This window comes from Dendropsophus ebraccatus, chromosome 2 (genome assembly GCF_027789765.1).
Source record: "Dendropsophus ebraccatus isolate aDenEbr1 chromosome 2, aDenEbr1.pat, whole genome shotgun sequence".
In the NCBI taxonomy this organism is placed as follows: domain Eukaryota; kingdom Metazoa; phylum Chordata; class Amphibia; order Anura; family Hylidae; genus Dendropsophus; species Dendropsophus ebraccatus.
In genome coordinates this window covers 47,410,716-47,422,955 of record NC_091455.1, presented here as the reverse complement: position 1 = coordinate 47,422,955, position 12,240 = coordinate 47,410,716, and the positions used below count along the sequence as shown (strand labels likewise).

The window sequence follows — 12,240 nt, the reverse complement described above, 5'->3', positions numbered from 1 at the left end:
ATGATGGGAAAACAAACACGATAGGGGTGGTCAGTGCCCAGTTAGATGGGTGATGCCTCCTTATAATCAATGTGGATTGAGAGCATGGAGGTAAAGCCCCTGGATTCCGGGGCATTCATGGCAAAGAAGAAAGAACTGGATTCCTTCAGCTCACGTAAAAATCATCTTTATTTTTGCCAATCTTTAAAACAGCCAACGCGTTTCGAGTCTCCCTGGCTCTTAGTCAAGGCATCTGAAGTAGGAATAATTTATGGGGAAAGTAATACATCCCATTCCACAGGTCTTCAGAGAGTAAGAGAGCTCTCCAGGACCTGCCATGACTAAGAGCCAGGCAGGCTCGAAACGCGTCGGCTGTTTTAAAGATTTGCAAAAATAAAGATGATTTTTATGTGAGCTGAAGGAATGCAGTTCTTTCTTCTAGTTTTATGATACCTGAGCCACAGGCAGCATGAAACACTTACAGGCTCCCTTACCACAGGTGTCTATGATTCAGTCTGAACAGTTGGGCCTATTCAGAGTAATCATAGTCATCTTCATCCAGGAATAAAGTTCTACGCAGTGACCGACCCTGACTACAGATCTCTCCCTATCAAGTGAAATCTGTCAATTAGGGATTGTGGACCATCCCAATGACTCCACACAATTCAGAGCATGTGGAGACAATGGTAATAACAATGCTCTTACCTGACAATTACTATTATAAAGAGTAGTGCATCCTATACATGTAATGTTGTACAGATGCATTACCTTGGAGTTTCCTATATGAACAGTACAAATGTAGGTCGTGGAATATATTAACAGATCTCATTGGTTACATCAAGTAACTAGAACATGACTAGGTCACAGTCTAGCAGGGGCAAACATAGAACAAAGGGTGCAAAAATGATTTACTGGTTCACACACTAGAGCAAGAACACTACCCTTATACTCACCTCTATTTGATAGAGAGACTTGCATAAAGAGCATCAAGCTAGTTACTTTTTCCTTTGTTTATTAACCCTTTCACGACCATGGGTCATTGATTCCTCAATGCCCAGGTCGTTTTTGGACATCAGCTGATGGGATCATAATGCCCCCTCTTCTCTGTCCCCTGCCGCTTTCACAATCTTTTGACAGTGGCAGGGGAGAGAGGGGAGGGGGCAGATTGCACCCCTCTGCATCCCCGGCTCTGCCTTCCCTCCCCCCACCGGCCTCCGTAGCCAGGAAACCGGAAGCCTGAGGCTTCCGGTTTCCATGGCTACCATCGGGGCTCTGCGATCACTTCACAGCTCCGGTGCTGAGACTTGCGGCCGTCCCTGGCTATCACTGATAGCCGGGACCCGCCGCGGATGACACAGGCGCAGCTTCTTCGCCTGTGTCATCCTGCAGCATAAATTAACATCTCTGCAGCATCAGGCATAGGCTGCAGCGACGTAAATTTATAGTGCAGCGGCGGGAGGGGGTTAACCTTTAAGAGTCTGCAGAGAGAGTAGAGCTGCAAACTTCACCAGGAAAGGATTTGATTCGACTAGAAATCTTGGTCTCTACAAGGCCCAATACAACATTGGCCGTTTGCATATTGCAGAAGCTTTTTTTTTTTATAAATATGTATAGTATTTTATTAAATATTTGAGTTGTGTAGAATCCAAAAGATTTAAAAAATAAGCTCCTAAACATAGTCGCTTAAGAAGAGATAGGCCGCAAATATGATTTATCATCTATCCGCAAAGTATGATCACTAGTAGAGATGAGCACAACTTGAGGATAATCGAGTCCAGATGTTCTGCATTTGATTACTGGTGGCTGAAGAATTTTGATGCAGCCCTAGGGAGTCCGGGAAAACTTGGATACAGCCAAACATTGTAAGCTGTATCCATGTCTTCCCAAACTACCAAGGACTGCAGTTTTTTTCTTAATAGCAGCTTGCTGTCTTCTCCTGGTCTATCGGTAGGTGCACGGACCGCGTTTTACTACTAATAAAGACATCAGATATTGGAATATCGCAATGGTGTTGGACATATTTTTTTTTATTTTATTTTTTTTTGGGGGGGGGGGGCATCCAACTTTTTCAGCCACCAGTATTTAAATGCTGTATAATTGGACTATGGCATGCTGTTGTGCTCATCTCTAATCACTAGGATCTGACCCCTGAGACCCCCTCGGTCAGGAGATGGGAGTCCTGAGTCCTGCTTTGAAAAGATAACTGATAGAACATGTATGATGCTGTTCCATTTGATATCTGTGGTAAAGAACTTGGCTATTTCTGTCAATTATGGAGCCTCAGCACAAATGCTATGGGCTCCATTCAAACAGTGGTTGAACCCCCATGATTATACATTAGTCACCTGTCCTAGGAATAGGTCAGTAGGGTAACATGGCTCATGATTAAGGGCCCTATTCGATTATCGTTCGGTAAATTAGAGAGAACGATCAGCCGATGATCGTGTCATCGGCTGATCGTTCATTTAGGGCAAGACCTAAAATCATTGTTCCCCCACCGCGCATCGCTACGGTTGAATAGCGGTGCGCGGCGGGCGACCGACGATTTGACAGTAGCAGCATCATCATACATTACCTGTCAAGGCTTCTCCGCGCTGTCTTCATCCCCGGGTCCCGCGCTCTCTATCTTCTGAACGGCCAGTTAGCTGACGGAGCGCTCAGCCAATCACAGGCCGGGACCGCTGCGGTCTGCGATTGGCTGAGTGTGGCCTGTCAGCTGACTGGCCATTCAGAAGATAGAGCGCGCGGGACCCGGGGATGAAGACAGCGCAGAGGAGAAGACCTGCAGGTAATGTATGATGCTGCAAGGGCTGCAAGGACATCGGTAACAATGTCCTTGCAGCCCTCGCTCAACGATCATCGGGCCGTGGAATAGGCCCAGTAGCAGATCGCCGCTCGTTTACATCGTTGATCGGGCCCTCCTCGGCCCGTGGAATAGGACCCTAAGCCTCTAACTATCTACACTCTATGCATGCAGAGGCTTAAAATGACTTCACTATATGGAACTGTGTTCTTCCTTTTCTAGATTAATAAAAAAAAATTCTGACTACTGGTAGTTGGATTAATGAACGTCTAAAATACAGTGTCAAGATTATCAATCAAACCCGCAATCAATTAACAAGTTTGATCCAAATTCGGCTCTATGCCAAAAAATATCTACTACTATTTTAAGCTTTGCTCCGAATGAGGAATGCAGTGACAGAACACATTAGTATGATCTTCAGCTTTTTGGAATCAACTTTAATAAAGATGTGAAAGCCTCATCCTACGGCACCAAGCTACACACAATTAAAAATGTGTTAATAATTTATAAAGCAGTTACAGGCCCATTAGACAGGCAACCCCTCCAGCCTCGCTGCACACACCAAGAAGTTAAACAGAAAATGGCTTTTCAGAGCAGATGGCATTTATGTTCTATGTAGTAAATTATGATTGCTGATATTACTGTGTCAAATCCTTTAAAAACTAGGTCAAGACGCTGTACATCTTCATCTACCAAGAGTACAGTATAAGAAACACTTTGAATATGTATATGCAGAGTGAACTTTTAAAGGGGTTATCCAGCGCTACAAAAACATGGCCACTTTTTCCCCTTTCTTGTCTCCAGATTGGGTAGGGTTTGGAACTCAGTTACATTGAAGTAAATAGAGCTTGATTGCAAACCACACCTGAACTGGAGACAAGAGAGGGGGAAAAGTGGCCATGTTTTTGTAGCGGTGGATAACCCCTTTAAGTACTCTGTGGATCTGTCAGCTGCAAATCACATTCTAAACTGCTGGCACTGTTAGATAGCTGTTACATTAAGGAGACAATAAGGTGCCTTTCATTTATCTGTCTGTGCTTCCATATCCATGTTTTCCCAGACTCCCTAGAGCTGCATCCAACTTCTTCAGGCACCGCTGATGACTGGACTTGAGTTGTGTGTCACCCATCAGTCATGTTCAGATTCCTTCATATTACTACAGTGGCTTGTTTGAAACAATATTATTTGTGTCAGAAACTAACCCGGCCTAGCTCCAGCATGGGATCCTGCGGCACCTGGAGCGCCGCTGCGAATCGTTGGAGGAACACCCCAGCAGCCTGTCTACACCGGAGCATGTCCCCCCCCTCACTAGACTGTGTAGATGACATCCCTCGTAACCAGGGATGCCACAGGCCCGCATTACAGGCAGGGAAATGCCATTGAAAGCAGCTGTCCTGCTGTTATCTGGGGTTGATTGGCAGGTGTTCCTGCCATTCAGCTTCAAGCTTCTTATGTGTTGTTCATAGGATCGGAGAGGCCGGTCCAATCAGCTTTTGGACCAGACTTCTGGTCCACTATGTAGTGTATGTCTGCCCACACTGGGTTGCAGATTATAATCTTAATAATATTATATTATAATGAATAATAATTATTGAGCTTGTCTTGTGCCTGCTATCGTGCCTATTGCTGTTATCTTGTACCCTTGATCCTTCTCTGTTTTCCCAACTTGTCTTGTTTGCTGCCAGCTCTGACCTTTTACTTCTGTCTTTGACTTAGCTTTTGAATTCCATTTTTGTACTGCGCTGCCCGATTGTTGTGACCAAGATTACTGACTATTCTTTATTGTTTTTTTTCGTCTTGTCTGCGTTATACCTTTCACATATCCAGGTTAGGGACTGTCACCCAGTTGCTCGCTGCCATTTAGGGCACATCGGGGCAAGTAAGCAGGGACAGTGGGCAGGACTTTAGCTTAAGGTCCACTATCTGTGCCGTTTTCCTGTCTTCCGAGCCACTGGTCCTGACAATCTGCCTGTTCTTTTCTTTAAAATTTTCACTTCTGCTCTTTTTCCCCTTCTCCTTTTCACTAGGCAACTATTCCAGTTTGTATAATGTGGCTTAATCCTAAAATAAAGAATTTAATATTGGATAGTATGGGATTTTTTACACATTTAAAATTGACATTACTAAAGTCAACATTAGAACTGAGCAAAGAAGATTTATCTTTCCTTCTTAATATAAAGTTGGTAACATTATGTGGGTCACAGTGAAAAGTGGATTTGGAATGGAACAGGGAGGCTGGCCGTTATTCATTGTCATCTTTAACATTCTTCAAAAAGGAATACACTTTATGAAATGACCGAAATAATACTATCAGAGGAACATTTGGTTGTTATGCTGATGGGAATGCTATAGTCTCAGAATGGTACTATTATTTTTAATTTATGGAATTGTGACCAAGGTCATCTTGTGTCATCTTCATAGTGTCGAATAGATATACTCACACTTTGGTCTAGAGTCCCCTAGATGCTGAAAACGTTTCTTGCAGTTGCTAAACATTAGATGAAGGTGCTGACATGCTGGGAACAGCTTGTTCTACCTTGTCCCAGAGACATTCTACAGGATTAATATGTGAGGGGAGCATGGAAAACTTCCTGTTATGTTGCTGTCCTATAACAAATATGTGAGTATATGACCCTTGTGACATGCATGGTCCTTAAAGTGACCTTCTGCCATAGAATAAACAGCTGCCACAAATGGATGAACTTGGTTACCCACAATGCTTAGATAAGCCTACTGCCCAAACGTTCATCCACAGGTATCAGAAAACCCAGGGTGTGCCGAGAGGACATTCCCCACTACTTTCAGAACTGTTGACAATGGAATGGGGTGGTGGATTTATGCTGCTTGATCCAAATTTTGACCCTCCTATTATCTGGTGGAACAAATCTGAATTTATGTGGCCAGGGAATGTATTTCTACTGCTTAGTGATCCCGTTTTTGTGCATTTTCATTTAATACTTGAATTCCAGAAGAGACACCTTTTCACGTACACCTCACCAGTATACATCTATGTGCTCTTTTTTCAAAAGTATTGAAAACATACCTAAAGGGGTATTTCCATCCGGAAAAGTTATCCCCTATCTACAGTATAGTTGATAGTGGGGGTCTGACTGCTGGGACCTTCCTATGATCTGGCAATCTTAATTTACTTATGCAAAACAAGAGTCCGTGGAGCCTCGGTTGCGAGTCTCAAAACATGGATAACCAGATATCTCTAGCCTGTTGCCATGGGGTGCCTCCAGATGGGGAGATCACCACACCACCCTGATAGGTAGCCCCTTAAGTCCCATTCAGTTGTGAGTATTGGAACATAAATTGGAAAACAACAGGGTGGCCCCTTAATTTACTGTCAGAACAGAATAGTGGGTTGCTCATGTGTGCCACTGCTCCATTAACTCTCTATGGGACCTGGCAGAAACAGCCAAAAGCTGTACTCCCATAGAGAATATATAGAGTGGTTGGAGTCATGGGGTCCTCATTGTCAAGATTGTAGGTAGCCCCAGTGGTGTGACTCCCAGCTAGTTATCCCCAGATCCTGCGCAGGTGCTGTAGATACTAGTGTATTGAGAAGTACACAGTGCCAGCGGTTCTGTTAGCGTTATGGAGCTGACAGATTAGCTTTACAATGCAAGTCAGTGGCAGGCATATGGAACTATGTAAGCACAAGTTGCCATACTTCTTGGGGGACATGTTCAGCACATTTCTAAAAATGAGTTTAGAAAAGTATAGCCCACACCAGTGTTGTTAGCCGGACTCCTGACATAATGGGCTACTTGGTGTGTAAAATCTGGAGACTAGAAATGAGCGAACTTCAAGATTATGTCAAGTTTGTCAACTTCTCTGAACACTCGGCATTTAAAGGGAACCTGTCACCTTCCCAGCATCTGGAATAGTTGATTTCCGCCCTTGGGACTCCTGAAAAAACATGGACACTGACATAGGCTATATGCTTGTTTTCTTGGCAGCCCTAGGTCGGCAACCAAGTTTTCCTGACACAAGGGAGTTAAATACCAAGTGTTTTTATCTCTTCTCGGCCTTTTGGCTAAGATCAAGTGTAGTATTTGTTCTTATCAGTTTAATATCTGATACATCCCCTATCTGGGGACCATATATTAAATGGATTTTTAGAACAGGGAGATGGAAAAAGAGCTTGCTCTGTCCTCTCCAGGCATTGACCTGGTATTGCAGTGCTTCCAGGTTCAGTGCACCAAAAAAAATACCAAGTGTTCGAGTTCGGAGAAGTTGCCGAACCTGGATTTAACTTGAAGTTTGCTCATCTCTACTGGAAACGGTTGCCATGATTAGCATTTACCTCTCTCAGCATCTGCTGCCTCATATCTGTTAGTTGACAGAAGCTAAGTATTGTACGTATTGTATGTATTGTATGCCTCGGTTTTGAAACAAGACAAACAGTTTTTTAATGAATTGCTAGTGGACTGCATTGTGTGATGAGCTGTCCCTCCTATTAGAAGTAATCATTCTTATGTCCTAATTTTCCGACTTCTTAAAAAAAATCAATGACATCAGGAGTAATGTGATTTGTGGCCGATCAGTAACCTGCAGTTCTGTGTCCATCAGCTCATTAGGAAAGCAAAGTAAATTGTGAAACCGATCTCTTTCCCTCCTATACAAGCTACGCGCTTCTCATCCTACCTCTCCTCTTCTTGTTGTGTCCTAGCAGTAAACATAGGTTTATATGTTTTTCTTTATATCTATCGATCTCTATCGAAGAGCGATAACTAAGGTGGCTGCCATTCCGTTTTTACTCGGTTCATCATGCCGCTTTGTCTGGCAGCAATGCTTTTCATAAGCAGTGATATCGTCTCCGCTGTTCCCACATACTGTGTGTATCTAAGCATAGGCAAATTGATTTGTTATTCATGGGTCTGGGAAAAATTGGTGACAGCCCCTTTTGGGCGTTAAAATGATAATTTCCCAGCATGCAGTTTTTTTTGTTTTTTTCTTGAATAATGATTCTCCTGACTACCCACTGTGCAGGAAACAGCAGTATAGTCCCATTCACTTAAATGGGCTTGTTTTATAATTCCCTGACAATAGGTGGCCGTGAGCACCACTGCCCAGGAGGAAGGATAGAGAGTCTGCTCGTCTTACAGATTGGTGGGTGTCCCTTTGCTTGGACCCCCATCGATCAGAATCCAAATGATATGCTATAACATCCTAAAACTTACACATACAACAAATTGCTTTGACTACCTGGATCCAATTGGGGCAAGCTATTGCTGTGCTGCGATATTAGATTTACATGGGAAACAAAGGTTTTGAATACAAATCCTAGAAGGTTTTGTATTATTGCACTATAGAGTCACATAACATCAGGCCAGAGAACCACAATGTCATCAATAAGAAGAAAGACCTAACCCCTTCTTACATAGGATTGCACAAAGGGTTAAAGGCAAAATTCGCAGTATATCAAAAAGTATTTCATAACAAGGAAAATCATTGCGGCAAATCCTATATGATGTTGGCAAGCCTGTTGCTATGACTCCCCAGCTAAGCCTGTGACAAGTACCACAACCCTCCTTCATTGAATGGATCTGCCTTCATGTTGTACTATCCACAGTTTATATTCTGAAAACTGGATTTTTACAGTGCTACAGAAGGCAGCACAGTATAGAGCTCTCAGGAGCTCTGACCTGTTAAAGGGGAACTCCATTATTACAATTGGCACTTGTTATTGGACTGGGAGAGCGAACAGGCCATCATCCAGCCCAGGGGCGTAGGTGAAGAGAGGAGAGGCAGGGAAGAGGCACAGAGAAGTAATGCAGGCCTAGGCCCCGCCTCTTTGACCACAGTGTCTAGAAATATACATAATATATAATATATACCCAGATACGCTGTTATTCCTTATGGAAATATGCAGCATATTCTAAAAAGTCTGATAGCAAGTACGCTTTAAACCCTTTAAGGGACTTTGTAAATGCTTTTTTTTTTTTGTCAATTCAAATTTAAAGTAAAATACACAACTTTCCTGGCATCTTTATACCAGAGAACATTGCATTATGGGAGCTTTGACTACTCAACAGTTTTCAATGGTAACCAGTAGAGTTGTTGAAACAGCTATAGATATGAATAGAAAAAATACCTGCAATAATATTCTGAGAAACGGGGACACACAGGAAACAGGGCCAGGTTGAAATAAAAACAGACTTTAACCCAAAAGTTGACATTTTTACCATCTCAGTAGAATATGCCTAAGCAGGCTTAAAGCATTACTGTCAGTTTAATGGACTTTTGCCATATCATAGAGACACTGATTGGTCAGGTTATGGGTGTTCAGACCCCCACTCATAGCTAGAATAAGCCAGGAGAAGTGCTTGGCTGAGTGCTTCTCTCCCCAGCTCACTGCTCTCCCTGTCTTGCTGCTGGAGACAGATTCCATAGTCCATCGAAGTCCATAGAGCCTGTCTACTGCAGCAAGGCAAGGAGAGCAGCTAGTCAAAGAGGGAAGCGCTCGGCCAATAGAGTCCGACCACCCCCTTCTTTTGTCTTTATCTTCCTGTCTGCTACAGAACCTGATTATAATATGAAGCTGTTGGCTTCAGAGCTAAAATTTGCAAGCACCCCCTGCTGTCTCCATGTCGGGACAGCATTTGCCCTTGTTGTTCACATTTTGGCAGATGTCATCCTTACAGCAGGCCCTGTACAGTAATCTGATGTAGGAAAAACTGTCTCACTGCCTTATAGGAGCTCAGCTAATCTGATATTGGAGAGTCTGAAAAGCTCTGTATCCACTCATGACCTGAGCTATGAATTCAGCTTTGGGCTCTTTTAAAGATTTACCAAATTATTTTAGTAATTATATAGAATATATCTCATACATATAATCTGTATATAATCTGTTTTAACATATTGTGGGGAGGATTTGTTAAAGTTGAAGTCTTTAAAAGGTGTATAGTTAGAGGAGCTAGGAGCTAAAGTCAAGGGTAAGGTAAAGGGTAACAGGAAAAGTTTTTATTACATGTGGAAGGAGCACATACATTAGTTTAGGTTGACATCTGCCTCACGGCCTCCGTTTACAAACATTGCCTGACAAACCCTATTGACTTATAATGGGGTCTGCCAGGAATATGTAAAATTTTCTGTATTTTAATGGCAGAATGAGTAGTAGCTGGACTTTCAGAATCCCCAACAGTGGTAGTGAATGCCAGCATGGACAGAGCCTAACATAATCAGAAGATCAGAAATAGAGCCTGGTTTAACAGGGTTTGCCAGCATGAACATACTTAACAGCTTCTCCATTCATTGTCTATAGAAGTGCTGAAAATACATTCAGCACTCCCATAGACAATAAATGGAATAGTACTCGGGGATACACGCTGCTGTTCCATACAGATGAGAGCTTCAGGGTTCCTGCTTGTTTTCTGACTTTCCAGTTTCACCGCCTGCCTTGACCGTATTGCCTGACCCTTGAACATCCAACTGCCTCCGTTTTTTTGTACCTTTGTTGCCCATCGTTACCGACCTGGACTGTTCACCACGCTTTATTGTGTTTGTTTGTCTGTGTTCTGTGTTTTACTTACACCAGTGCAGGGACCGTCTTCGTGGTTGTCTGCAGCCGCCTAGGGCTGACCGAGGCAAGTAGGCAGGGACAGAGGGTGGGAACAGCCAAGGCTCACTGTCTGTCTTTATCTGACTGCGCTTGCCATACCTGGTGCTAACAGGTATGAGTTCTGAAATACTTGTGGCCTTCTTGTTTTGTTCTAGGTCTTACACATTACATTAGTCCATCTTGTAGCTTTCTGCTTTCTATTTTATAAATGTATTATTCCTGTCTGAGCTTGTCTCCTGATTCTAACACCCAGTGCTGCCATTCAGCTACAGAGATTTACATATCCGGATGTATGTGTTGTTTATGTATTAGGTTTTGATGAAGTATTAATGGGTTTCTCCGGGAATTTATAATGAAGACAGAAACAACAGAGAACTAAATGAGATCTGATTTCTTAATATACAGAATTATCTTATAAAATTCAGATGTCAACAAGAACTCTGGGCTATTGAGTATTTATGACCTGTTACTTATACCGTAGTACCAACACATTCTGGAATGCTGTGCATACACTTATGCAACGTCCAATCTATACATGTATTAGATATGTACACAAACAGTTCTGACACTAGTAGCGGTTCCCTAGGGTCCTAGTTTCAACTAGATGCACACTGAGAATGTAGTGTGTGTAAGTAAAGCATCATTAGGCTGGGATCACATCTGCGTTAGAGGCTCTGACAGTCACAGATTATACTCAGCAGTGGCAAACAGGGCCTGCCGGCACAACAGAGACCGATGAGGCCCAACAGACCCCCATTGGCTTAAAGGGGTTGGCCACTTTACAGTAAAATAGTTCAGTGTACAGTATTAGTAAGTGAACTCACTGCACTTACTGACACCAGCTCCCTGGGTACCTCATAGAGCTAAAATCATACACCCCCCCGCCTCCAGGCCGTGCTGCCCTGCTCTGTGGTGAGTCTGTCCATAAGACCATGTGACCATGCCCCGTCACCCAGTGTCCACCATAGGCATATACAGGCTCAGTGGTGGACACTAGGGGGCAGGGCATGGTCACATGCTCCTCCAAGCCGGCCATCTTATGGACAGACTCTCCACAGAGCAGGACAGCACAGCCTGTAGGAGGAGAATCTGATTTTAGCTCAATGAGGTACACAGGGAGCTGCTGTCAGTAAGTATAATGAGTACACATACAAAGGCTATGTTCACACTACTTAAGTGCCGCGGAAATTACGGCGGTTGTTACAAGGGCCGTGATTCCTGCGGCACTTATGTAGTGCTGCAGCCTGAGGGAATCCTGGCCGGAGTGTATACAAATAGTATACAATCCGGCCGGGATCCCTAGCGGCGCCGTAGAAAACTGACATGTCAGTTTTCTGCGGCCGCTATTCAGTGAATAGCGGCCACAGAAAACCCTGTCAGTTTACACAATAGAGCGAGCGGCTCCGGCCACACGTTCCATAGTGTGCAGTGTGGAGTTCTGATGCGGGAGCGCACTGATGCGCCCACATCAGAACTCTGCAGCCCAAAAGATTATCTGTCCGGCACTGCAATATCGGCCGGGATGATCTTTTCAGAGACCGGCCGTACCGTGACCCAGCCGGGTCACGGAACGGCCGGTCTCTTACTAAGTGTGAACATAGCCTAATACTGTACACAGAACTATTTTATTATAAAGTGACCAACCCCTTTAAGTGGAGTCAGTTGGATTTCTGGAGGTAGTTCAGTGAAACTGAGTCTGATTTACGTCCCTCAGCCTCATGTTCGCACCCCCAGGACCTAGCAGGAGCACCTTTTTTTTAAACATGGTTCCTGCCCACTTGACTATTTAGGGAAAGAGCTGATCATCAATCACATATGAATATCCTGACATCTCAGCAAGGGGGAGGTGCAGTGAGAGGAGGATTGTAGCAACGAATGAGTCGCCACC

At 43.8% G+C, this 12,240-nt stretch overlaps 1 protein-coding gene and 1 non-coding gene across 2 annotated transcripts in view; both read left to right on the top strand.

Moving 5' to 3' along the window:
- The window catches only part of KCNB2 (potassium voltage-gated channel subfamily B member 2), a 203,210-nt gene that overhangs the window by 119,809 nt on the left and 71,161 nt on the right, over positions 1–12,240 (top strand). The window lies entirely within an intron of this gene.
- Positions 6,805–6,995, top strand: LOC138785083 (U2 spliceosomal RNA). Its single transcript, XR_011362057.1, has one exon. It is a non-coding gene; the product is annotated as a U2 spliceosomal RNA (small nuclear RNA).